General features: G+C 45.0%; 1 protein-coding gene across 4 annotated transcripts in view; it reads right to left on the bottom strand.

Moving 5' to 3' along the window:
* The window catches only part of st3gal4 (ST3 beta-galactoside alpha-2,3-sialyltransferase 4), a 135555-nt gene that overhangs the window by 64313 nt on the left and 44337 nt on the right, over nt 1-26905 (bottom strand). Inside the window, exon 3 of one of the 4 annotated variants that reach the window (XM_087976489.1) lies at nt 18328-18461. The exons of the other annotated variants lie outside the window; for them this stretch is intronic. The gene's annotated coding sequence lies outside the window, so the exon portion shown is untranslated. The remainder of the gene's footprint in view (nt 1-18327; nt 18462-26905) is intronic. 4 annotated transcript variants of the gene reach the window in all.

The following is a 26905-nucleotide window of genomic DNA, read 5'->3' as shown; positions in this document are numbered from 1 at the left end:
CTATACTCCAGTGGAAAAAGTCCCAAGTCTTTCCAGTATATTTTTAGAACTCAAACATCCACTCCCAGCAACATCCTTCACAACATACTTTCCTACCTTCCTTTGCACTATCTTCAGATGTGGCTACCATACCCGCCATCTAGGTTATTTGTCTAAGTTGTGAACAGTTAAGTTCCTAGCACTGATCCCTGTGCCATTCCCCTTGTTACATCTTCCTAACCAGAAAAAGCCCCAATTTAGAATTGATTAGGTTTTATTGTCACTTCTACTCAAGTACAGGGATACAGTAATTTACACAAGCTCTCTGCTTCCTGTTAACCAGTTGATTATCTATCCATGTCAATGTGCTACCCTCTATGCATTGAATATCCTGCAGAAGGTAAAAAGTCCATCATTGCATCTACAGTGATTCAGGAGGGCAGATCAGATCGAGAAGGACAATTCGAGATCACTAGAGCATAGGTGGAGTTCCCAGCTGTCAACTCACTACAGTAGGAGGCAATTAAATTCTATTGAAGATGTGCGGGTGAACCTACTATTCCTAGATCGAGGATATCCTTTCACTCAGTCTGTCTTCACAAGTATAATTAACTTATTAATGGGACAATTCCTCCCAGCACTATGACTAAGTGAGGATCCCAGTTAGTGGACTACTACGAAAGGTTCAGTGACTGATCCCACGAGCCCTTCCCCACACACCCATCACCATCGCAGCCCCCACCCCAGTATCCCCAATCTCATTGCATCACGAACAATTAATTCTGGTTTAAGAAGCAAACATATTTTACTTACAATGCCAAGATTCTGTTCAGCAGCAAATATCGCCAGAGTCTACAAATCACACCACTTCTTGAATCCAAATATATGTTTCCTGAGATCAGTTGAGTATGATATCTAACTTACTAAAACTGCACTTCAAAAGGCACGCCCTCCTACCCAGTTACTGATTAATAGTTACTGATTAATGTGGGATTGTTACTAGTTGATGAGGCTCTGGATTAGTGGTGCTGGAAGAGCACAGCAGATCAGACAGCATCCGAGGAGCAGTAAAATCGACCTTTCGGGCAAAAGCCCTTCATCAGGAATGAAGGCAGAGAGCATGAAGGGTGGAGAAATAAGCTAGAGGAGGGTGGGGGTGGGGGTGGGGGTGGGGAGAAAGTAGCACAGAGTACAATAGGTGAGTGGGGGAGGGGATGAAGGTGATAGGTCAAGGAGGAGGGTGGAGTGGATAGGTAGAAAAGAAGATAGGCAGGTAGGACAAGTCATGGGGACAGTGCTGAGCTGGAAGTTTGGAACTAGGGTGAGGTGAGGGAAGGGGAAATGAGGAAACTGTTGAAGTCCACATTGATGCTCTGGGGTTGAAGTGTTCCGAGGCGGAAGATGAGGCGTTCTTCCTCCAGGCGTCTGGTGGTGAGGGAGCGGCGGTGAAGGAGGCCCAGGACCTCCATGTCCTCAGCAGAGTGGGAGGGGGAGTTGTAATGTTGGGCCACAGGGCGATGTGGAAGGCTCCTTTAGGGCCTTGGATGGAGGTGAGGGAGGAGGTGATCCCACTGTCACCATTCCCGGCTCCCAGAACCCTGAGGGGAACACCACCTCTGCTCATGACTCCACCCCCATTCCCCCCACCATCACACCCACTCCAGTTACCGGCTCCGCCCCTACTCCCAGCTCCACACCCACACCAGATCCCAGCTCCCAGCCCTGCCGAGTTTTCACCATCCCTCCACTGAGGATGAACAATCAGTCCTCAGCAAAGGACTCACCTTCATCCCCCTCTGTCCACGCATCAATGAATTTAATACACGCCGTGACATCGAACACTTCTTCCGCCTCCTCCGCCTCTGAGCTTACTTTCACAATCAGGACTACCGCCCACCTTCCGAGGACCTCTTCTCCCACCTCCAACACACTGCATCTACCTGGACACCCCGCGCTGGCCTATTTCCAACTGCCGCTGGGACATTAACTTCCTCAACCTGTCTACCCCCCTCCCCCACTCCAACCTCTCACCCTCACAACGTGCAGCCCTCCAATCCCTCTGCTCCAATCCTAACCTCACCATCAAGCCAGTGGATAAAGGGGCGCTGTGGTAGTCTGGCACACTGACCTCTACACCGCTGAAGCCAAAGCCAACTCTAGGACACCTCTTCCTACCACCCCCTCGACCATGACCCCACCCCCCCATCACCAAACGATCATCTCCCAGACCATACAGAACCTCATCACCTCAGGAGATCTCCCACCCACAGCTTCCACAGCTTCTCCGCACTGCCCGGTTCTACCTCCTTCCCAAGATCCACAAGCCTGCCCACCCTGGCCGACCCATTGTCTCAGCATGCTCCTGTCCCACTGAACTCATTTCTACCTACCTCGACACTGTCCTATCCCCCCCCTAGTCCAGGAACTCCCCACATACGTTAGAGACACCACCCACGCCTTCCACCTCCTCCAAGACTTCCGTTTCCCTGGCTCCCAATGCCTCATCTTCACCATGGATATCCAATCCCTCTACACCTCCATCCGCCATGACCAGGGCCTCCAAGCCCTCCATTTTTTCCTCTCCCGACGTCCCCAACAGTCCCCTTCCACCGACACCCTCATTCGTTTGGCCGAACTGGTCCTCACCCTTAACAATTTCTCCTTCGAATCCTCCCACTTCCTCCAGACCAAAGGGGTAGCCATGGGCACACGTATGGGCCCCAGCTATGCCTGTCTCTTTGTTGGCTACGTAGAGCAGTTGATCTTCCGTAATTATACCGGCACCACTCCCCACCTCTTCCTCCGCTACATTGATGACTGCATTGGTGCCACCTCGTGCTCCCGCGAGGAGGTTGAGCAATTCATCAACTTCACCAACACATTCCACCCTGACCTTAAATTTATCTGGACCATCTCTGACACCTCCCTCCCCTTCCTGGACCTCTCCATCTCCATTAATGACGACCGACTTGACACCGACATTTTTTACAAACCCACCGACTCCCACAGCTACCTGGATTACACCTCTTCCCACCCTACCTCTTGCAAAAATGCCATCCCGTATTCCCAATTCCTCCGCCACTGCCGTATCTGCTCCCAGGAGGACCACAGTTCCACCACAGAACACACCAGACAGCCTCCTTCTTTAGAGACCGCAATTTCCCTTCCCACGTGGTTAAAGATGCCCTCCAACGCATCTCATCCACATCCCGCACCTCCGCCCTCAGACCCCACCCCTCCAACTGTAACAAGGACAGAACGCCCCTGGTGCTCACCTTCCACCCTACCAACCTTCGCATAAATCAAATCGTCCGTCGACATTTCCGCCAGGGATATATTTCCCTCCCCACCCCTTTCCACCTTCTGCAAAGACTGTTCCCTCCGTGACTACCTGGTCAGGTCTATGTCCCCCTATAATCCACCCTCCCATCCTGGCACCTTCCTCTGCCACCGCAGGAATTGCAAAACCTGCGCCCACACCTCCTCTCTCACCTCCATCCAAGGCCCTAAAGGAGCCTTCCATATCCATCAAAGTTTTACTTGCACATCCACCAATATCATTTATTGTATCCATTGCTCCCGATGCAGTCTCCTCTACATTGGGGAGACTGGACGCCTCCTAGTAGAGCGCTTTAGGGAACATCTCCGGGACACCCGCTTCAATCAACCACACCGCCCTGTGGCTCAACATTTCAACTCCCCCTCCCACTCTGCTGAGGACATGGAGGTCCTGGGCCTCCTTCACCGCCGCTCCCTCACCACCAGACGCCTGGAGGAAGAACGCCTCATCTTCCGCCTCGGAACACTTCAACCCCAGGGCATCAATGTGGACTTCAACAGTTTCCTCATTTCCCCTTCCCCCACCTCACCCTCGTTCCAAACTTCCAGCTCAGCACTGTCCCCATGACTTGTCCGGACTTGTCCTACCTGCCTATCTTTTTTTCCACCTACCCACTCCACCCTCCTCCCTGACCTATCACCTTCATCCCCTCGCCCACTCACCTATTGTACTCTATGCTACTTTCTCCCCACCCCCACCCTCCTCTAGCTTATCTCTCCACCCTTCAGGCTCTCTGCCTTTATCCCTGAAGAAGGGCTTTTGCCCGAAACGTCGATTTTGCTGCTCCTCGGATGCTGCCTGAACTGCTGTGCTCTTCCAGCACCACTAATCCAGAATCTGGTTTCCAGCATCTGCAGTCATTGTTTTTACCTTTTTAACTAATTGATGAGGTCATACTGCTGCCTGGGTTTGGAGGAGGAGGTTGTAATCATCAGCATGGGGCTATTGTGATTGGAAGATTTCATCGAACAGTTTGTTTATTCTTCAAGACCTTTAATGAAAGGGCCTTTTCTATCAGTGCTTTTCCTGTATTCTGTGAAATGAAGGGGAAATGAATTTCTCCACATCATGGGGACTTTCAGCAGTTGGCAGCTGATACAACATCTGGTGACCGAATACCACAAATCATCAAGCTACCTCGATCAACTACTGCTCTCCAGTTCAGCAACGTGACCCCAATTCTCCACAATTCACCCTTAACACAACCAAAGAAGGAACTTGTGACAGGGCTACAATCAGACTCTGTGTGGCTGCTCAGGGCCGGAACAGATCTCGAAATTTGTCCTTAGGGCGTCATGATCAGCACGAGTGGGACAGAAATGAAAAGGCAGTAAAGACACTCAAAATAAAATCACTTTTGCCTGAAGTTAACAACATTCTGAAAAGCTGCCACTCTGAGGTCTTATGATCATCATCCTTAACTTTTTGCTTTGAATTGATGGGAATACAAGTAGTAATTGAAACACATCCCTTGCCTCAAAAGTCAGTTAGGGCCTCCGATACTCTAGGCAAACATGAGGAATGTACTAAGTGTTACAGCAAGATGAAGTGGGATTATTACAAAAGGCTAGAAATTCACATTAGAGGTGTAGTTAGCGCTTTTACAAATTTAAGAATAGGTTGAGTAACCGGAGATTAGGAGTAGAATTGTTGTGGAAAGAGAGCTCATGGCATGAATATACCAGATCTTTTTATTTTGCCAACCATGATGGAAATGCAGGTATTCTGGGGAAAGATGTGGAACAAATTTTCCAGAAGGAGTAGATTTGGTAAAGGAATAGTAAGACTCAGAGTGGATCAATCACGACAGTCTCTTTGATTGTTATTTATGTGGAAGTACGCACTCACGCAGACCCTCTCTCATACACATGTTGTCTCTCAGAAACACACACATACGCCCATCCGCACATCCCCTCATATCCCCTGGATGGGAAAGACGATGGACAAGTCAAGAGGGCGGTGCCGAGTAGGAGGCTTGTGACTGGGATAAGGGGAAATGAGGAAACTGGTAAAATCCACATTAATCCCGTGGGGGTTGAAGGGTCACAAGGCGAAAGATGAGGTGTTCTTCTTCCAGGCATTGGGTGGTTAGGGTTTGGCAATGGAGGTGGCCCAGGCCCTGCATGTTCTAGGTGGAGTGGGAGGGGGAGTTGAAGTGTTCAGCCATGGGGCAGTGGGGTTGGTTGGTGTGGGTGTCCCAGAGATGTTCTCTGAAATGATCCGCAAGTTGGTGTTCTGTCTCCCCAATATAGAGGAGACCATGTCAGGTGTGATGGATACAGTAGAGGACATTTGTGGAGGTACAGGTAAATTTCTGTCAGATGTGGAAGGATCCTTTGGGACCTTGGATGGAGGTGAGGGGAAATGTGTGGGTGCAAGATTTGCACTTCCTGCGATTGCCGGGGAAGGTGCCGGTAGTGAGAATGAGGGCTGGTGGGGGGGCATATACTTAACAAGGGCGTCGCAGAGGGAAAGGGTTGGGAGTGGTGTGAGGGCTAGTGGGGGAGCATGGATTTAACAAGGGAGTCACAGAGGGAATGACCTTCCCCTGCCATCGCAGAAGTGCAAAACCTGCACCCACATGTCCACCCTCACCTCCATTCAATGCCCCAAAGGATCCTTCCATATCCAACAGAAATTTGCCTGTACTTCCACAAATGTCATCTACTGTATCTGTTGTGGTGTGGTCACCTCTACATGAGGGAGACAGGACGCCAACTTGCAGACCATTTCAGAGAACATCTCTGGGACACCCATACCAACTAACCCCACCATCCCATGGCTGAAAACTTCAACTTCCTCTCCAACTCCACCTTGCAGGTCCTGGGCCTCCTCCATTGCCAAATCCTAACCACCCGACACCTGGAGAAAGAATGCCTCATCTTCTGCTGTGGGACCCTGCAACCACATGGCATCAATATGGATTTCATCAGTTTCCTCACTTCCACTCCCCAGCCTCCAACTCAACATCGCCCTCTTGACCTGTCCATCGCCTTTCCCATCTCTCCGCTCCACCCTCCTCTCTGACCTAACACCTTCTTCCCCACCTTCATCTACCTATTGCATTCCCAGCTACCTTTCCCCCAGCCCCACCCCCCTCCCATTTATTTCTCAGCCCCCCCTGGCCCACAAGCTTCATTTCTGATGAAGGGCTTCTGCCCAAAATGTCAATTCTCCTGCTCCACGGATGCTGCCTGACCTGCTGTGCTTTGCCAGCACCACACTCGACGTTGATCTCCAGCATCTGCATCTCTCACTTTCCCTTTGAAATAAAACCAGTTTGACTCAAGATTGAAAAACAGAGACTCTAATGTCACACCTTTAGTGTATTGCCTGAGCTGAGATATCAGTTTATTTTATGAAATCTTAAGTTAGATCGGGAATGTGACTTAAAAGAAGTTCTGTTATTTACATATTAATGAATCAATACCTACAACCCATTCTAAAAGATGAAAAGACTTAACAGCAACCTAGGTTTGTTCAATATATCATACCAGTTGCTTGACACTATGATTTTGTGCTATAAATTCTGTGTCTTCTGTTCCTGCCCTACTAGTTACCTGAAGAAGGAGCAGCACTCTGAAAACTAGTGTTTACAAATAAACGTGTTGGACTATAACCTGGTATTGTGCGATTTCTATCTTTGATTACTGGAAGAAATCCAAGAGCAGATAACAGAGGCTCTGAGTGTGAATCCTTTCTCTGAATTTACAACTTGTGCAGTGTAACCAAAAAGATATAACAGAAGCCCTTCAGCCCAGGGCAGAACAGTAGAATATGTTGGATGATTGGAGACCAGTTAGTCTAACACCAGTTAATGCATAAAGCTTCATTGGAAACCAATGTGAATTGCACCTGAGAATCAAAAAAAATCACTTCTAACCAAATACATCACTTCTTGAATTGGTCACTGATTGGATAGTGTTGGCCGTTGGTACAGGCCAGACTAGACCCCTCAAAAATATATTAAAAGGATATCCTATAAATCACTATAAATGCCGGAGGAAAGATCACAGAAGCGCTTCACAGGAGGCTCCCAAGCACTGAGGATGTCACCTAGACAGGGGACGAAACGTCTGCAACACAAATTCCCAGCTCGGCGAACAGAACCGCAAGGATAGCCTAGATCCTAATATTTTCATAAAGTAAATGTCAGGTGCTATGTCTGAGATGCAATTTGATTGGTCATACTACTAATGTTAAGCAAAACATAATTTATTCAAACACTATTTTAATATACAACAAAAGAACAGACTTGGAATAACTCTATTGGAAAACTTAACAGAATAGTAGGTACAGTAACTATTACTAACGGTTCCAGTAACATCCCATAAACACCACCTTGGCAAAAGGCAACTTCAGAAAACAGATTGTCTCACTAACCCAGCAGCCGAGGAAGACAAACCCCAGCTTTTGGTTGTAATTGAGAGATGGAACAATAGCTCCCACTTCTTCAAGACCCCAACTACTGTTGAAAACTAAAAACTCAAGATTCCTGATTCGGTGGGTGGGAGCTTAACCACACCCATTCAGGCTGCCTTTATTATTCCAGCTTAAAGAAAACAGTTAAGGCTTCACAAGTTGTTTATCTTCTCATTGCTGCTCTTCACCTGTCCCCCAAGCTCACTCTCTAAAAGTAATGAGGATAAAACACACCAGATTTTGTCACATTTGTGCCACATGTGCCGCACCACATTTACCACATTTTTCATAAGGTTTTTCATTTAGGTATTACAAGAGGTTAATCATGAAAGAAAATGGAACAGTGTGGATGGAAGGCAAGCTGAACAGACTGAGTTAGAATGGTTTTTGCTCCAACTAGGGAAGAGTTGGAGTTGATGTTCCCAATGGGAAAAACTGGATCTACTTTTACACCAGCTATGTCTTGGAAATTTGGCTGCTTCAAATTCTCCCTACTGCATAAAATTGGCAGGGTTGACAAACAGTGAGGCAAATTACTAAAGAATTCTAGAAGATGTGAGTAGTTTGGATCATTAATCAAACAGGGAGGACATACAGTTTAATGTGGAGAAGCAGATGGTGATATATTCTAGGTTAAAAGACAAAGAAAAGGTTAAAAATCGCACAACACCAGGTTATAGTCCAACAGGTTTATTTGGAAGTATAAACGTTTGGAGTGTTGCTCCTTCGTCAGGTAGATAGTGGGGCAGGATCATAGGACACAGAATTTATAGCAAAAGATCATAGTGTCATACAATTGATGCGATATATTGAACCTAGATTGCTGTTAAGTCTTTCATCTTTTAAATTGCGTTGCAGGTTTTGATTCATTAATATGTAAATCCCAGAACTTCCTGCAAGTCACAGTCCCGTGATAACTTAAGATTTTATAAAAATGACTAATATCGCAGCTCAGACAATGCATCCAATGAAGAGCTTATGGTTGAAACGTCGATTCGCCTGCTCCTTGGATGCTGCCTGACCTGCTGTACTTTTCCAGCACCACACTCTTTAACAATGCATTAAAGGTGTGAGGTTAGAGTCTGTATGTATTCCAACCTTGAGTCAGACTGGTTCTATTTCTAAAGTAGGAATTTATAAAATGTCACATAGTCTGCTCTTGGAACAAAATAGAATACATCTGCAAATACAATTCTGCAAATGTAAACATCATAAAAAAATTGCACAAGTTATGTTTGTACACCCCAGTCCAACACCGGCACCTCTACACCATTGCTAATGAAATGGGAAGGTAATGAACAGACAGACAGTGTACCTAATTCCAATTACAACAAAAAAATTAAAATGCCCAACACCGTACATTGTGGAGTTTATGAAAAGGGGCACTGAATACAAAAGCAAAGAAAAATTTTATTACAACTTAAGTTAGGTCCTTACAGTAATATGTGCTGTCTTAAAACTACATGGTGGGAGCAGCAGAAACCCAGATGTACAGAGTTCGTGCTAAAGGCTTGAGATAGAATTGAGACAAATCTTTTCTAGGAAACCGGGCAAACATTTTGAAAGACTGAACAAAAGATTTCGAACAACTAAATCATCCAGGCTTGAAATTGAAACTTTGAGTCATACTAAAGAAACATCTATCAGGGAAATAGAAGGTCAACTTGAGTTTAAAAGCACATAGTAACCAGAGATAACAACCTACCAGGAATAAAACATCTACACAAGGTGTTAATGACAACACGTACAACTGGATACAGTCATGCAGGCAGGGTAGGGTATGCACTATTTCATGTGTCGATAGAAAGATAATACATTGAAATACTAGATGTGAGAAACAAAGCTCACTGACAAATAATTTTAGTCCGAATCAAATTCCGAAGCGGTCTTCAACACTTACACACATTTTCAACATAGATAACAGATTACAGTTAAATAGGATTAAACAACCACTCACTCAATTAAGCAATTGGAACAGTCCAGGTAACCACAGTAAAAGTACGAAAGCTACATTCAGGGACTGCTTGTCCCTGTAACTGTAACAAGCCTGAGTAAATATATATATATAAACCCTATCTCAATCTCTACTCAGAGAGTGTTGTGAGCTCAGCAAGGGCTGACTGGAGGTTTGACTCTCTTGTGAATGTTAAATAAACCATTTGAATTTGAAACTCAGCATTGATGACTTTTCTCGATCTCCACCACAAAGAAGTGAAGTCTATGCCAGCACAGGCCACACATCGTTTATCTACGTTTAAAGTAAAATTCAATCCTTAACTAAAGCAATCCTTTAAACCAGCCATTCTCAACAGGGGCCATGTGGGCCCCTTAGGAGCCTTGGCACGTGTGAAGGGGACCACAGACTGAAAACTGCGAGGAGGGGGGCCCCAAGAGTTTCTGGGGGCTCTGGAAACTGAACCGATGAATTACCCAAGCCGAACCTAACCTGGAGCCTGTTATCATGAAAAGCACCAAGCTCAAAGACCACATTAGGCCTGATAGATGTTAAATTTCATAGTCTTTTTTTTAAAGTTTTGTCAACTATGTTGGAATGTTCAAGTTTTCTTGGCTTTCAATAATAAATGATTTTCTGTCTATCTGTTTGTGTTCCATCCTGTTTGAAAGGAGGCCCCTATAACCTGAGAAGAACTCCTGAGGGGGCGTGGCCAAAAAACAGTCGAGAATCACTGATTTATACTAAAGGATAGTGCTAAAACACAATAATCTTATGAACCTACAAATGTAACAGTGTTTCTACCTCTTAATAAAGTTTATTGACATTTGAATAACAAAGTGCTTGACTGCAATTATTGAGTCAAACAAAACATAACACCAAAAAGTTAGCTAAATCAACACAGAGAAGGAAGAGAACGTTTTCCATCTACATGTCAGCTAAATCGAAGAGTGTGAATCTGGAATTTGTGAATCAAATTTATAGGTACTTGGGTATGGCTTACAAAATTGAGGATTCGGACTCTCGCAAGACAGAATCGTAGCATGATAAATCCAAGACAGCATTGACAATTGTCACGATACTTTGGCTTTAAGAGGTGTGTTTTATTTTGGTCTCTTTTAGGAGGGAGAAACTGGGGGATGGGTGTCGAGCAGTCGATGAGAAGATAAACAATGTGTGAGACCTTGGGTTTTTTTTTCGCAAGTCCAAACATTAGAAACTCTGACAGATCTCGGATTTGTAGCAAGCTTTTCAGCAGGTATTGCTGGGGTCTCAGCACTGAATCGCTCCCTGCTGCTACACTCTCTCCAAATTGTCTTGTGATGTCCTTTCCTCCTGGACTGAAGAACTGCACCTGTTTCTGAATTTGCCTTTTTGCGAAGCAGTGTTTGTGGAATGTTAAAATATTGGAACAATTTATTACTAATAGTTACTGTATCTATTATTCTGTTAAGTTTTCAAATAGAATTAAGTTACTCCAAGTTCTTCTTTCTTTTGCTGTATTTTAACTACTGTGTCTGAATAAATAGTGATTTACTTAATGTCAAGTAGTTTGATAAATTATATTTACATTTACCTGACATTTACCTTTAAAATAAGAAAAAGTTAGGGACTAGACGACCTTCCTACAATATTTTGACAGGGTCTGGTCCATAACACAATCATGGAGTCAATGGACTGAGTTACAACAGGTATGCTCCCAGAGGTAGTGGCAAGTGTTGAGCTGGTAAACAATGTGTGAGACCTTGGGGTTTTTTTTCAAGTTCGAACAATAGAAGCTCTGACAGATCTAAGATTTTTAGTTAGCTTTTCAGCAGTTGTTGTTGGGGTCTCAGCAGAGTTGGAAGGCACAGGGGTATTGCAACAATTTTCAAGTCTTGAAATGGAGCCAAAGAGGGAACACAGTTGTACTAAGCAATGAAACAAAGATTTATGGACGAAGTGGTTTTGCATCTTCAACAATTCAGTTGGTATATGCAAATAAAATTCACTCTTGCAAACAACTCCACTGGCATATGTGGGCTAGGGAGACCAGGCACAGAATTATCAAAACCGCTCTGTTTCCTCCTCTGAATGAATCAGGCAAAGATCTTCATGGAAACAGCCCTGTTGCCAAGACAACAATACAAGACAAACCAAATAGTTGTGAAAATAGCCTCAGTGCAAGGTACACAAAGAAGAATGTAGGAATTACTGGATCAAAACAATCCATCTAGTTTCCCTACTACCATCCTGGCAGTCACATTAAATCAGGAATAGTGGATTCGATAATGATTTGGATCAAACCATTGCATTACATTGGCTGAACCCAGAGACTGCCACTTGTTAAGACTTTAAACAGAAATGTATAAGCACCAGGCAGGGTAGAGGTTTCATGGTTTGTGGGGCATAGGAAGTAAGAGCAGGCCATTTGACCTTTTGAGCCAACTCAGTCATTCACCTAACTCATAGCTGATTTCCTGCCACAACACCATTTTCCCACACTATCCCTTCTTTCTTAATTCATTATAGGAAATGGACATCCCTGGCTGGGCAAAATTTATTGCTCATCCCTGGTTGCCCTAAGGAAGGTGGTGTTAAGCGTTCTTGGTGTAGGTAGACCCACAATGCCCTTAGGAGGGGAATTCCAGGATTTTCACTCAGTGACATAGAAGGAACGGCAAAATATTTCCAAATCTGGATGACGAGTGACTAGAAGGGAAAGTTAGAAATGGTCACATTCCCAATTATCCTTGGTCCTTGTCTTTCTAAATGATAGTTGCCTTGTATTTGGAAGGTATCACCTCGGAAGCTTTGGCGAGTTATTTTGTAGATGGTTTACACTGAGCTACTGAGTGTTGGTGGTAGAGACAGTGTTTGTGGATGTATCGCCAGTCAAGAGGGTTGCTTTAGTCTGGTAAATGATAACCTTCAGAATGTTGATTGTGGGAGATTGGCTAATGGTAATGCAATAATAACAGTTAGATTCTCTCTTGCTGGAGACAGTCATTACCTGGCATTTGTGTGGCACAAATGTGACTTGCAACTTGTCAGCCTAAGCCTGGATTGTCCAGGTCTTGCTGAATATGGGTAAGGACTGCTTCAGTCTCTTTTAAGTCATGAAAGGTGCTGAACATTGTGCATTAGTGAACATCCCCACTTCCGATTCTGATCTCCACTTCTGATTCTGACCTTAAAATGGCCTGCAGTGGTCAAGTGTATAGGGCTGGGGCAGGTAGTGGGCAGCAACTTCAAGATTTGCATTAGCTTTCTGGATGAAAAAAAAAAGTTTTTGCAATACCATCTGCCTCTAATTTTAACGTTCTGACTGACTTATGTTGAAGAAAGCATTTCATCCTGTACTCTGAAGTTTATACATAATTGAACACGTGTTTCCATTTCCACAGAATTCCCTTTGAATTTCAGTACCATAGACTTCCCCACCTCTGCACTTCCTTCTTCAAGCAAAACGTAGTTTGTTGCACTGTTTAAATCACCTTCATATCCCCATGACCTCTGTCCTTATCTTATTCTGTGCCAAATATACTCAATGCGATTTCAAAGATCAAAACTTCATTTTTCCAGCAGCCATTTTGCAAATTTCCCACTTTAACAATAGCTTTACCAACTTTAATCCCCACATCCTCCTTCAATATTTACTGGTAATGAAGAATGACTGCTATCCTGTCAGCAAAGGTGGGGCAGAGCCATTGATTATTCTGGGACCCCAATATGTAACACAGTACTCATAGTTAATATAAAGTTTCCTGTTATGCTTCCTGATAAAGGCTAGAGGTTAAATGCTGGCTAGTTAGAGTCAAAGCATATAATTTTTCAGTCGAGGTATATTTCCATTCATTCAATTCAGCTTTGAAGAAAAGTCCTACTGAACTCAAAAAGTTAATTCTGTTTCGCTCTCCATTGATGCTACCAGACCTGCTGAGTTTCTCCATTATGCTGTATTTGTTCCTGGAATACTGTGAACAGTTCTAGTTCCCCCAATCAAAGGAAAGATATACTCCCATTGGAGGCAGTTGAGAAGACTATCTGGATTGATTCAGGTTAAGGTTATGGAGGGATCTTCTAAAGGTGAGAGGATGAGTAGGTTGGGCTTGTACTCACCTTATTGAAACATACAAGATACTAACAGGGCTTGACACAGTTGAGGGGGGGGGGGGGGGGAAATGAGGGGAGGTTGTTTCCTCTTGTGGAAGATTTTAGGTCTTCAGAGCATAATCCCAGAGTAAAAAGCAGCCGATTTAAGACAGAAGCTAGTGTTTCTGTGGAAATCTTTTTGAACCACAGGGAGTTGTACCACCTGGCATTAACTATATACAAGTTAGGGATACAGATTTGTCATCAGCGAGGGAATCAAGGGTTATGGAGACAAGACAGGAAAATAAAGTTGAGGATTATCAGAACAGTCAAGATCTCATTGAATAGCGGAGCAGACTAGACTGGCCAAACTACCTACTTTTGCTCCTACATCTTACAGTCTGTGGGTCTATGTCAGCTGGAAAATGATGTCCAATTCAAGATATAATGTTATCGGAGTCTAAATGCCACTAGTTACTGCAGTGAGACTTGAGCCCAGGTTCCCCAAAGCCTCAACCTGGGCATCCACATTACTAGGAGAAAGTGAGGTCTGCAGATGCTGGAGATCAGAGTTGAGGGTGTGGTGCTGGAAAAGCACAGCAGGTCAGGCAGCATCCGAGGAGCAGGAGAATCGATGTTTCAGGCCGGAGCCCTTCATCAGGAATGAGCCCTAACCCTAACCCTATCCATCCTCTCTCATGCTTGATGAAGGGCTCTGGCCCGAAACACGATTCTCCTGCTCCTCGGATGCTGCCTGACCGGCTGTGTTCATCCACGTTACTAGTTCAGTAACATTCCCACTATGGCATCATCTCACCCTGTTAACATAAATCATGAACATCAGTGGTCACCGCTTTAATTATCGTGAAAGGTCATGCGCTAACGTGTACAACTCAGAATGGAAATTCATTACCCCTTATTTCCGTCTTGAAACCACCTTGCTATCCAATTGGTCTATTGCCAAGTGACGTATGGCAGGGGTCAGTGCTTGGACCCTAGCTGCTCATGATAAACATTGATGATGTGGATGAGGGGACTAAATGTAATGGCTCCAAATTTGCTGGCAACTCAAAGCTGGGTGGAAGGGTGAGGTGTGAGGTGGAGGACGATGAGATGTGTCAGTCTGATTTGGATAGGCAGAGTGAGTGGGCAAATGCAGTACATTGTGGAGAAATGTGAGGTTATCCACTTTGGTAGCAAAAACAGAACTTGGATTATTATCTGAATGGTAACAGATGGGATAAGGGGGAGATGCAGTGACACCTGGATGCCCTTGTACAGCAGTTGCTGAAAGTAAGCATACAGGTGCCACAGGTAGTAAAGAAAGTAAATGGAATGTCAGCCTTCATAGCGAGAGGATTTAAGTCCAGGAGCAGGGGTGTCTTGCTGTAATTGTACCGGGTCTTGGTGAGATACCTGCAGTAGAGTGAGCAGTTCTGGTCTTTTTATCTGTGGAAGGATATTCTTGCTATGGAGGGAGTGCAGAGGTTTATGAGACTGATTCCTGAGATGGCAGGACTGACAGCTGAAGAGCGACTGAATCAATTAGGATTGTATTCAGGGGTGACCATACAGAAACTCATAAAATCACGAGGGGCATGCATAGGGTGAATAGTCTTTTCCCCAGGGTGGGGAGGCCAAACCTAGACAGCATAGGTTTAAGGTGAGAAGGGAAAGGTTTAAAAGGGACCTGGGGGGCAACTATTTTTACTTAGAGGGTGGTGCAAGTACAGAATGAGCTGCCAGAGGAAGAGGCGGGAGCTGGTACAATTTCAGCATTTAAAAGGTACCTGGACGGGTTGAGAGAGATATGGGCCAAATGCTGGCAAATGGGACAAGATTAATTTAGGATATCTGGTCAGCAGGGACAGGTTGGACTGAAGAGTCTGTTTCCATGCTGTATAGTTCTATGACTCTAATTCTATGTATTCATGGAGTTTAGAAGAAATTAGGGAAATTCTCATGGAAACCTATAATATTCCAACAGGATTAGACAAACAAAATGCTGGAAGGATGTTGCCTATGAGTAGGGTATCCAGAACCAGAGGTCACAGTCTAAGGATACACGATAGGCCATTTAGGATTGAGATGAGGAGAAATTTCTTCACCCAGAAAGTGGTGAGCTTGTGGAAGTATTTGTGACCAAAAGTAGTTTAAGTCAAAATATTGAATGTTTTTAAGAAGGAGTTAGATATCGTTCTTAGGGCTAAAGGGATCAAAGGACAAGGGAAAAAACAGCAACGAGAGACTGAGTTGGATGATCAGGCATGATCACATTGAATAGCAGACCGGTTTGAAGGGCTGAATAGCCTACTCCTACACATAGTTTCTAGGTTTTAAACTTGTGTAATAGTTAGAATAGCTGGATCAGATGAGATCTAAGCAAAGAGGAAACTTTTCTTTAAATTGAACAAAAAGCTAATAACGCCTACCAGGTCAGTCACAGGTTAAAAGTTTCTTCCTTGTGGTTTAAAAAAAAATGTCAAGCCTGCTGTCGAGAGAGATAAGGAAGGATGGGCGTAGTGTGGGACCGAGATAAAAACCATTTAACAAACAAGCCGTTAAAAACTTAGAGGGAAACACAGATCAAACCATGTGTTATGCATAACATTAATTTATCTGCAAAGAGAAAACACTTCAGCAGCTGCAGAAAAGAATTGGAAGAGAATACATATTTACATAAATAATTTAGTATATATTAGGGTTATTGAGTCATGGAGTCTGACAGCACGGAGACCAGCTCTTTGACCCGAGCTGGTCCATGCTAACTCCATTTTCCCGCACTGGCCCATATCCTTCTTAACCTTTCCTATCCATGTATTAGTCCAAATGCCTTTTAAATATTATTCATGTACCCACCTCAACCACATCTGCTGACAGCTCATTCCAAATGCGTACCACCCTCTGTGAAAAAAGTTCCTCTCAGGTTCCCTTTTATTCTTTCTCTTCTAACCTTAAACTGATGCTCTTCAGTCTTCGATTCCCCAACCCTGGGAAAATGACTGAGTGTATTCACTCTATTCGTGCCTCCCTGATGAGATTATACACTTTGAAAAACAATCCTCAGTCGCCTATGCTCTAAAGAAAAGAAGTCCTAGCTTGTCCAACCTCCCCCGAAAACTCAGACCATTGAGTCCTGACAACATATTTGTAATATTTTTCTGCATTCTTTCCAGTTTAATAACATCCTTCCTATAGCAAGGTGACCAAAACTGAAACAATACTCCAAGTGCAGGCTCACCAACATCCTGTATAACTGCAACATAACTTTTGAATTTCTATACTCAGTGCCCTGACTGATGAAGGCCAATGTGCCAAAAGCCTTCTTTCCTGACCTATCTACCTGTGACTCCATTTTCAGATAACCATGAACCCGAAATCCAAGGTCCCTCTGTTCCACTACATTCCTAAAGGCCCGACTATTCATCATGAAACTCCTACCTTGACTTGACTTTCTGAAAATTTATCTATATGAAGCTCCATTTGCCATTTCTGAGCCCACTTCCCCAGTTGGTCGAGATCCTGCTGCAACTTCTGATAACCTTCCATGATACCACCTACTAATATTAATAATTTAGTACATATTTAGTCATTTAATTAATAGATCAAGTAAAGAAATAAACAGGAAGGATACTTCTTTTGCTGCATTACATTAACTAAACTGAGGTCACAGAGGGACTAGAGAAATATAAACTTTTTTTTTGTAATTGCATCCCAAAAAAGGCAATGTAGCATTTTCCCAGATGACCCCTCCTGATTCCCAGGTGTGATGGTCATTTCTACCACTACGTGGTACTGGCTAAGGGTTGCCTGAGGTCGTTTGCTGCCACCGATCCTGGTTTAATTTGGGCCTATCTACTAATTAATATCAGGGGAGCACCACCATAGATTATCTGCAGGAGAGGCACTGTTGAAAAATGTGTTGCTGGAAAAGCGCAGCAGGTCAGGCAGCATCCAAGGAGCAGGAGAATCGACGTTTCAGGCATAAGCCCTTCTTGAAGGTGTGCCAAGCAGGCTAAGATAAAAGGTAGGGAGGAGGGACTTGGGGGAGGGGCGTTGGGAATGTGATAGGTGGAAGGAGGTCAAGGTGAGGCTGATAGGCTAGAGAGGGGGTGGGGGCGGAGAGGTCGGGAAGAAGATTGCAGGTCAAGAAGGTGGTGCTGAGTCTGAGGGTTCGGACTGAGATAAGGAGAGGCACTGTTCACAGATAACAAGGAGGTTTTTTTGCAGGATAGAAAGTAGTACAATGGCATCAATTAGGAGAATCTTGATGAGGGATACACCTGGTCCCTCCAAAAGCTTGACTATAACTCCCTTTCCCTTCCTATGTTGGTTGTGACTTGAGTAGAATGGGTGGACCTAGTGTAACATGGGTACGGATCCCTGTTGGAATCATATACAAGAGAGAACTTACGTACTTAATCCCCAACCCACTGAAAAATCCAGAGAATGGGCATTTCACTGGTGCGGAGAAAGTGAGGATCGCAGATTCTCTCCGATGCTCCAATCTCTGAATTTTTCAAATCAAACATTAAGATAATGTAACAACTACTCTTACCTTAAAAAAGAAACTCCTGTCTTAACACAATGTAGAGACCCTTCTCAAAGCATTTCACAGAAGCATGACCCAGCAACAATTGACAGGGAATTTGATAAGGCCAGAGAAACAAAGAAGCAGATTTCAAGGAGTATCTAAAAGGAGGAAGGAAATTTAGAAAGGCTTTAGTTAGAGAGTAAGAGTTTAGGGCCTTAGTAGTAAAGGCACAGCTTTGATGGGATAGTAATTACAGTAGAAGATATGAGAGAAGCCAGATACCAAAAGCAGCAATGAAATGTCTGGCTCATCAGGAACTGATACATAACTTTAAAATAAACCCTCTGTCACATTTCCTCCAACATAGCTCCTTCTCCTCACCGCTCAAAAAACAGATTTCCACTTTCTCATCTCTCTCTTGGACTTGGTATGGTTTTTGTAACTGCGGAAACAGAAATCACTGGATTCTTCTGCACTCTGCCACCTTAAGCCAATAACATGTCTCTGGAACTCAGTACTTGAAAGCGATTTCTCAGGGAAACCGTTTATAATGCCACTTCCATAAATGGTGCTTCAACCACTCTGTATTCACACTTTATAATAAATGAATAAGCTATTAATGAGCCTAACTTTGGTCCATATTCACATATTCTCTTTGACTTTTAAGTTAACTGAAAGCTTATCCTGCAACAACAAATGCAAAGTGCTGGATAAACTCAGCAGGTTTGGTAGTTTCTGTGGAAGGGGAAACAGTGTCAAGAGTGAGTCCAGGATAATTTTTCTTCAGAGCATCTGAGGTCGTGATGAAGAGTCGTATCGGACTTGAAATGATATTGAACCATTAACCATTCTGTAATGAAATCATAGTCAAAAACACAGCCAGTCAGACAGTATCCAAGGAATGCCTAGGCCAAGCTGGGAGGTCCTGTCTCACATGTCTCCATGTCAATTTTCTTTACACAGAATGTTCATGTGTGGAGTAAACTTCCAGAGGAAGTGATGCATGCAGGTCCAATTACAACATTTGAAAAAAGCATTTTGATAAGTACATCAAAAATATTTGGAGGGATATAGGCCCAGTGCAGGCAGGTTGGACTAGTTTAGTTTGGGAATATGTTCAGCTTGGACTGAAAGGTCTATTTTTGTGCTGTATAACTCTATTACTGTATGTCACCAGTCTCTATTCAAAAATCAACTTTAAAGAGTGCAGACAGACAAAAACTGTGTCTATTATTACTATGGATAAATATGGATTGGCAATGAATTCTTTGTTGAAGGCATTAATCTGTGGCTTCTAACTCCGCTTGCCATGGTCTTTATCATTTAGTTCCCTGTGTTATTATACGCAAAGATTACACTTACAGTACATCAAATTCAGTTATCCAAAAGTTAGCTATGTCTGATGTGCTAGTGAGTCAATGCAAGGAGTGATTATGAAGGCAAATAGAATGTTGTCTTTTATTGACACATCGAAGTCAGGGATACTTTGCCACAGTCGCAAAGTGTATTGCTAAATATCTGACAGCTCTGTTTATTTTCCTCTGGAATCTAGAACAGACATCACCTGAAAGTTGTTGGTTTTGAGACACGCTGCTGTAATACATTAACATTTCTTAATTTCACACACTTATTGTGTAAATGTCAGTCTCACTTATTGTAAAACTTTCCCAGTCACACTTTGGTGATTTATTTTTCTCCTAATCAACCTGTTTCAGAGATGTTACCTCACACCGCTTGGAGCAGGTGGAACTTGAACCCAGGCCTCCTGGCCGAGAGGTAGATACACTACCACTGCACAACAAGACCCTGAACATTTTGGCCATACTGTAAATAACCCCAACAGCATGGCCATCTCCCTGGCACGACACTCATCCCTGGAATATTTGCAAAAAGCCTACATCAGGCTCAGACCCACTGAGTACAGCTCCGCTTTCAACACCATAATTTCAACCAAACTAATCTCCAAACTCAGAAACCTAGGTCTCTGCTCTGCCCTCTGCATCGAGATCCTTGATTTCCTGACCCACAGACCACAATCAGTGGGAACAGGCAACCGCACCTCCTCCACAATAATCCTCCACACTGGCATCTCACAAGGCTGTGTGCCCAGCCCCTTACTAAACCCCCTGTACATTCAGGACTATGTGGCTATATTTCATCCGAACACCATCTCCAACTTCGCTGACCACACCACCATTGTAGGCCAATTTCAAACAATGATGAGACAGAACATAGAACATAGAACAATACAGCACAGAATAGGCCCTTCGGCACACGATGTTGTGCCGAACATTTGTCCTAGTTTAAGCACCCATCCATGTACCTGTCCAATTGCCGCTTAAAGGTCACCAATGATTCTGACTCTGCCACTCCCACAGGCAGCGCATTCCATGCCCCCACCACTCTCTGGGTAAAGAACCTACCCCTGACATCCCCCCATATACCTTCCACCCTTCACCTTAAATTTATGTCCCCTTGTAACACCCTGTTGTACCCGGGGAAAAAGTCTCTGCCTGTCTACTCTATCTATTCCCCTGATCATCTTATAAACCTCTATCAAGTCACCCCTCATCCTTCGCAGTTCCAATGAGAAAAGGCCTAGCACTCTCAACCTATCCTCGTACGACCTATTCTCCATTCCAGGCAACATCCTGGTAAATCTTCTCTGCACCCTCTCCAAAGCTTCCACATCTTTCCTAAAGTGAGGTGACCAGAACTGCACACAGTACTCCAAATGTGGCCTTACCAAGGTCCTGTACAGCTGCAACATCACCTCACGACTCTCAAATTCAACCCCCCTGCTAATGAACGCTAATACACCACAGGCCTTCTTACAAGCTCTATCCACCTGAGTGGCAACTTTCAAAGACCTATGAACATAGACCCCAAGATCCCTCTGCTCCTCCACCTTACTAAGAACCCTACCGTTAACCCTGTATTCCGCATTCTTATTTGTCCTTCCAAAATAGACAACCTGACATTTGGCAGGGTTGAACTCCATCTGCCACTCCTCAGCCCAGCTCTGCATCATACCTAAGTCCCTTTGCAGCCGACAATAGCCCTCCTCACTATCCACAACTCTACCAATCTTCATATCGTCTGCAAATTTACTGACCCACCCTTCGACTCCCTCATCCAAGTCATTAATAAAAATTATAAACAGCAGAGGACCCAGAACTGATCCCTGCGGAATTTCACTTGTAACTGGGTTCCAGGCTGAATATTTACCATCTACCACCACTCTCTGACTTCGACCAGTTAGCCAGTTCTCTATCCAACTGGCCAAATTTCCCACTATCCCATGCCTCCTGACTTTCTGCATAAGCCTACCATGGGGAACCTTATCAAATGCCTTACTAAAATCCATGTACACTACATCCACTGCTCTACCCTCATCCACATGCTTGGTCACCTCCTCAAAGAATTCAATAAGACTTGTAAGGCAAGACCTACCCCTCACAAATATGTGCTGGCTGTCCCTAATCAAGCAGTGTCTTTCCAGATACTCATGAATCCTATCCCTCAGTACCCTTTCCATTACTTTGCCTACAACTGAAGTAAGACTAACTGGCCTGTAATTCCCGGAATTATCCCCATTCCCTTTTTTGAACAGGGGCACAACATTCGCCACTCTCCAGTCCCCTGGTACCACCCCCGTTGACAGTGAAGATGAAAAGATCATTGCTAACGGCTCTGCAATTTCCTCTTTTGCTTCCCACATAATCCTAGGATATATCCCGTCAGGCCCGGGGGACTTTTCTATCCTCAAGTTTTTCAAAATGCCCAACACATCTTCCTTCCTAACAAGTATCTCCTCTAGCTTACCAGTCCATTTCATACTCTCCTCTTCAACAATACGGTCCCTCTCATTTGTAAATACTGAAGAAAAGTACTCATTCAAGACCTCTCCTATCTCTTCCGACTCAATACACAGTCTCCCACTACTGTCCTTGACCGGACCTACCTCGTTCTCGTCATTCTCATGTTTCTCACATACACAGAATACAGGAGAGAGATAGAATGCTTAGTGGTGTGGCTTAAAGATAGCAATCTCTCCTTCAACATCAGCAAAACAAAGGAGATGGTCATTGACCTCAGGAAGCAGAGTGGAGGGCATGCCCTTTTCTCCGTCAATGGAGCTGAGGTGGAAATGGTTGCCAGCGTCAAGCTCCGAGGCACGATGATCATCAACAATCTGTCCGGGTCTAGCCACATTGATGCTATAGTCGAGCAAGCACAAAAACGTCTCTACTTTCTCAGGAGGCAACGAAAATTCGGCATTCCATAAAGACTCTTACCAACTTTATAAATGTGTTATAGAAAGCATTCAATCCAGATGCATCACGGCTTGATACAGCAACTACTCTGCCCAGTACAGTAACAAACTACAGAGATTTGTGAACACAGCTCAGTCCATCACACAAACTAGCCTTCTATCTGTTGAGACCATCTACACTTCCCACTGCCTCAGAAAAGCAGTCAACATCATAAAAGACACCCCCTCACCCCCACCCCAGTTACAATCTCTTCCAACCTCTTCCAGCAAGTAAAAGACATAAAAGCTTAAACACACGTACCAACAAATTCAAGAACTGTTTCTTCCCCGCCGTTTTTTAGACTTCTGAATGGACCTCTTAAAATTTCAAATCTAATGTGATCTTGCTTTTTGTGCACCTTCTTTGCAGTCATAACCTTGTATTTCTTGCTCTGTCCAATAAAACTACGATCATTATGTGTTTTAATCTGCCTACACTGCCCACAAAACAAAACATTCAATATACCTAGGTATGTATGACAATAATAAATCAAATCAATGTTAGAACAGAGAACACACCAGCGCAGTAGAGTCCTTCGGCCCTCGATGTTGCGCTGACCTGTCGAACTAATCTAAAGCCCATCTATCCTACACTATTCCATTTTCATCCATATGTTTATCCAATGACCATTTAAATGCCCTTAAAGTTGGCGTTTCTACTACTGTCACAGGCAGTGCTACCACTGAGTAAAAAAACTACCTCTGACATCTGTCCTATATCTATCACCCCTCAATTTAAAGCTATGTCCCCTCATGCTAGCCATCACCATCCAAGGAAAAAGGCTTTCACTGTCGACCCTATCGAACCGTCTGATTATCTTATATGTCTCAATTAAGCCACCTCTTGACCTCCTTCTCTCTAACAAAAGGAAAAAGTGAGGACTACAGATGCTGGAGACCAGAGTTGAAAAGTGTGTGCTGGAAAAGTGCAGCAGGCCAGGCAGCATCCAAGGAGCAGAAGAATCGACGTTTCGGGCATAAGCCCTTCTTCAGAAAAGAGGTTGGTGTGCCAAGCGGGCTGAGATAAAAGGTGGGGGGTGGGGGGAATTTAGGGGAGGGGCGCTGGGAGGGGTGGAAGGAGGTGAGGGTGAGGGTGATAGGCCGGAGATGGGGTGGGTGTGGAAAGATCAGGAAGAAGATTGCAGGTCAAGAGGGCGGTGCTGATTCCGCAGGTTGGGACTGAGATAAGGTGGGGGGAGGGGAAATGAGGAATCTGGAGAAATCTACATTCATCCCATGTGGTTGGGGGGTTCCTAGGCGGAAGATGAGGCGCTCTTCCTCCAGGCATCGTGTGGCTAGGGTCTGGCGATGGAGGAGGCCAAGGACCTGCATGTCCTTGGCAGAGTGGGAGGGGGAGTTAAAGTGTTGAGCCATGGGGCGGTTGGGTTGGTTGGTGCGGGTGTCCCAGAGGTGTTCCCTGAAATGTTCCGCAAGTAGGCGGCCTGTCTCCCCAACGTAGAGGAGACCACATCGGGTGCAGTGGATACAGTAAATGATGTGTGTGGAGGTGCAGGTGAATTTGTGATGGATATGGAAGGATCCATTGGGGCCCAAAAGGGAAGTAAGGGGGGAGGTGTGGGTGCAAGTTTTGCACTTCTTGCGGTTGCAGGGGAAGGTGCCGGGAGTGGAAGTTGGGTTGGTGGGGGGTGTGAACCTGACGAGGGAGCTGCGGAGGGAGTGGTCTCTCCGGAACACTAATAGGGGTGGGGAGGGAAGTATATCCCTGGTGGTGGGGTCTGTTTGGAGGTGGCAGAAATGATGGAGGATGATACGATATATCCGGAGGTTGGTGGGGTGGTAGGTGAGGACCAGTGGGGTTCTGTCCTGGTGGCGATTGGAGGGGTGGGGTTCAAGCGCGGAGGTGCGGGAAGTGGAGGAGATGTGGTGTTGAGCACCGTCGACCACGTCGGAGGGGAAATTGCGGTCTTTGAAGAAGGAGGCCATCTGGGTTGTTCGGTATTGGAATTGGTCCTCCTGAGAGCAGATGCGGCGGAGGCGAAGGAATTGGGAATATGGGAGGGCGCTTTTACAGGGGGCAGGGTGGGAGGAGGTGTAATCTAGGTAGCTGTGGGGGTCAGTCTGTTTGTAGTAAATGTCTGTGTTGATTCGGTCACCCGAGATAGAAATGGAGAGGTCTAGGAAGGGGAGGAAGGAGTCTGAGACGGTCCAGGTAAATTTGAGGTCGGGGTGGAAGGTGTTGGTAAAGTGGATGAACTGTTCAACTGTTACCTCCATCATTTCTGCCACATCCAAACAGACCCCACCACCAGGGATATATTTCCCTCCCCTCCCCTATCAGCGTTCCGGAGAGACCACTCTCTCCTCGACTCCCTCGTCAGGTCCACACCCTCCACCAACCCAACCTCCACTCCCGGCACCTTCCCCTGCAACCGCAAGAAGTGCAAAACGTGTGCCCACATCTCCCCACTCACTTCTCTCCAAGGCCCCAATGGATCCTTCCATATCCGTCACAAATTCACCTGCACCTCCACACACATCATTTACTGTATCCGCTGCACCTGATGTGGTCTCCTCTACATTGGAGAACGTTTCAGGGAACACCTCTGGGACACCCATACCAACCAACCCAACCACCCCGTGGCTGAACATTTTAACTCCCCCTCCCACTCCACCAAGTACATGCAGGTCCTTGGCCTCCTCCATCGCCAGACCCTAGCCACACGATGCCTGGAGGAAGAGCGCCTCATCTTCCGCCTAGGAACCCTCCAACCACACGGGATGAATGTAGATTTCTCCAGATTCCTCATTTCCCCTCCCCCCACCTTATCTCAGTCCCAACCTGCGGAATCAGCACCGCCCTCTTGACCTGCAATCTTCTTCCCGATCTTTCCGCCCCCACCCCGTCTCCGGCCTATCACCCTCACCCTCACCTCCTTCCACCTATCGTATTCCCAGCGCCCCTCCCCCAAATTTCCTCCCCCCACCTTTTATCTCAGCCCGCTTGGCACACCAGCCTTATTCCTGAAGAAGGGCTTATGCCTGAAACATCGCTTCTCCTGCTCCTCGGATGCTGCCTGGCCTGCTGCGCTTTTCCAGCACCACACTTTTCAATTCTTCTCTCTAACAAAAACAGCCTCAAGTCCCTCAACCTTTCCTTGTAAGACTTTCCTTCCATACCAGTTAACATCCTAATAAATCTCCTCTGCACCCTTTCCAAAGCTTCCACATCCCTCCTATAATACGGTGACCAGAACTACACATAATAATCTGAAGTGCGGCCACACTGGGGTTTTGTATAACTGCAGTTGAAAAATGTAGTGCTGGAAAAACACAGCAGGCCAGGCAGCATCCAAGGAGCAGGAGAATCGACGTTTCGGGTACAACTGCAGCCTTACTGAAATCGATATACATGATATCAACCACTTTACCCTCATCCACCTGTTTGGTCACCTTCTCAAAGAACTCAGTAAGGTTTGTGAGGCACGACCTACCCTTCACAAAACCATGTTGACTATCCCTAATCAACTTATTCCTTTCTAGATGATTATAAATCCTATCTTTTATAATCCTTTTCCAACACTTTACCCACAACTGAAATAAGGCTCACTGGTCTATAATTACCAGGGTTGTCTCTACTCCCCTTCTAGAACAAGGGGACAACATTTGCAATCCTCCCATCTTTTGGCACTATTCCTGTCGACTATGACGATATAAAGATCAAAGCCAAAAGCTCCGCAATCTCCTCCCTGACTTCCCAGAGATTCCAAGGATAAATCTCATCCGGCCCAGGGGACTTATCTACTTTCACACTTTCCAGAATTGCTAACACTTGCTCCTTGTGAACCTCAATCCTGTCTAGTCTAATAGCCTGTATCTCAGTATCCTCCTCAATAACATTGTCTTTTTTCAGTGTGAATACTGACGAAAAATATTCATTTAACGCTTCCCCTATCTCCTTGAACTCCACGCACAACTTCCCACTACTATCCTTGATTGGCCCTAATCTTTCTCTCGTCATTCTTTTATTCCTGATATACCTACAGGAAGCCTTAGGGTTTTCCTTGATCCTACCTGCCAATGACTTCTCATGTTCCCATCTGGCTCTTCTTAGCTCTCTATTTAGGTCTTTCTTGGCTAACTTGTAACTCTCAAACACCCTAACTGAGCCTTCACGTCTCATCCTAACATAAGCCTTTTTCTTCCTCTTGATAAGACATTCAACTTCTTTAGTAAACCATGGCTCCCTTGCTCGACCACTTCCTCCCTGCCTGACAGGTACATACTTATCACGGACACGCAGTAGATGTTCTTTGATTAAACTCCAAT

Source organism: Chiloscyllium plagiosum, unplaced genomic scaffold, assembly GCF_037043375.1.
Source record: "Chiloscyllium plagiosum isolate Xiang-an unplaced genomic scaffold, Cpla_swu_hap1 HiC_scaffold_29, whole genome shotgun sequence".
Taxonomy (NCBI): domain Eukaryota; kingdom Metazoa; phylum Chordata; class Chondrichthyes; order Orectolobiformes; family Hemiscylliidae; genus Chiloscyllium; species Chiloscyllium plagiosum.
This window is presented reverse-complemented; position numbering and strand designations above follow the sequence as displayed.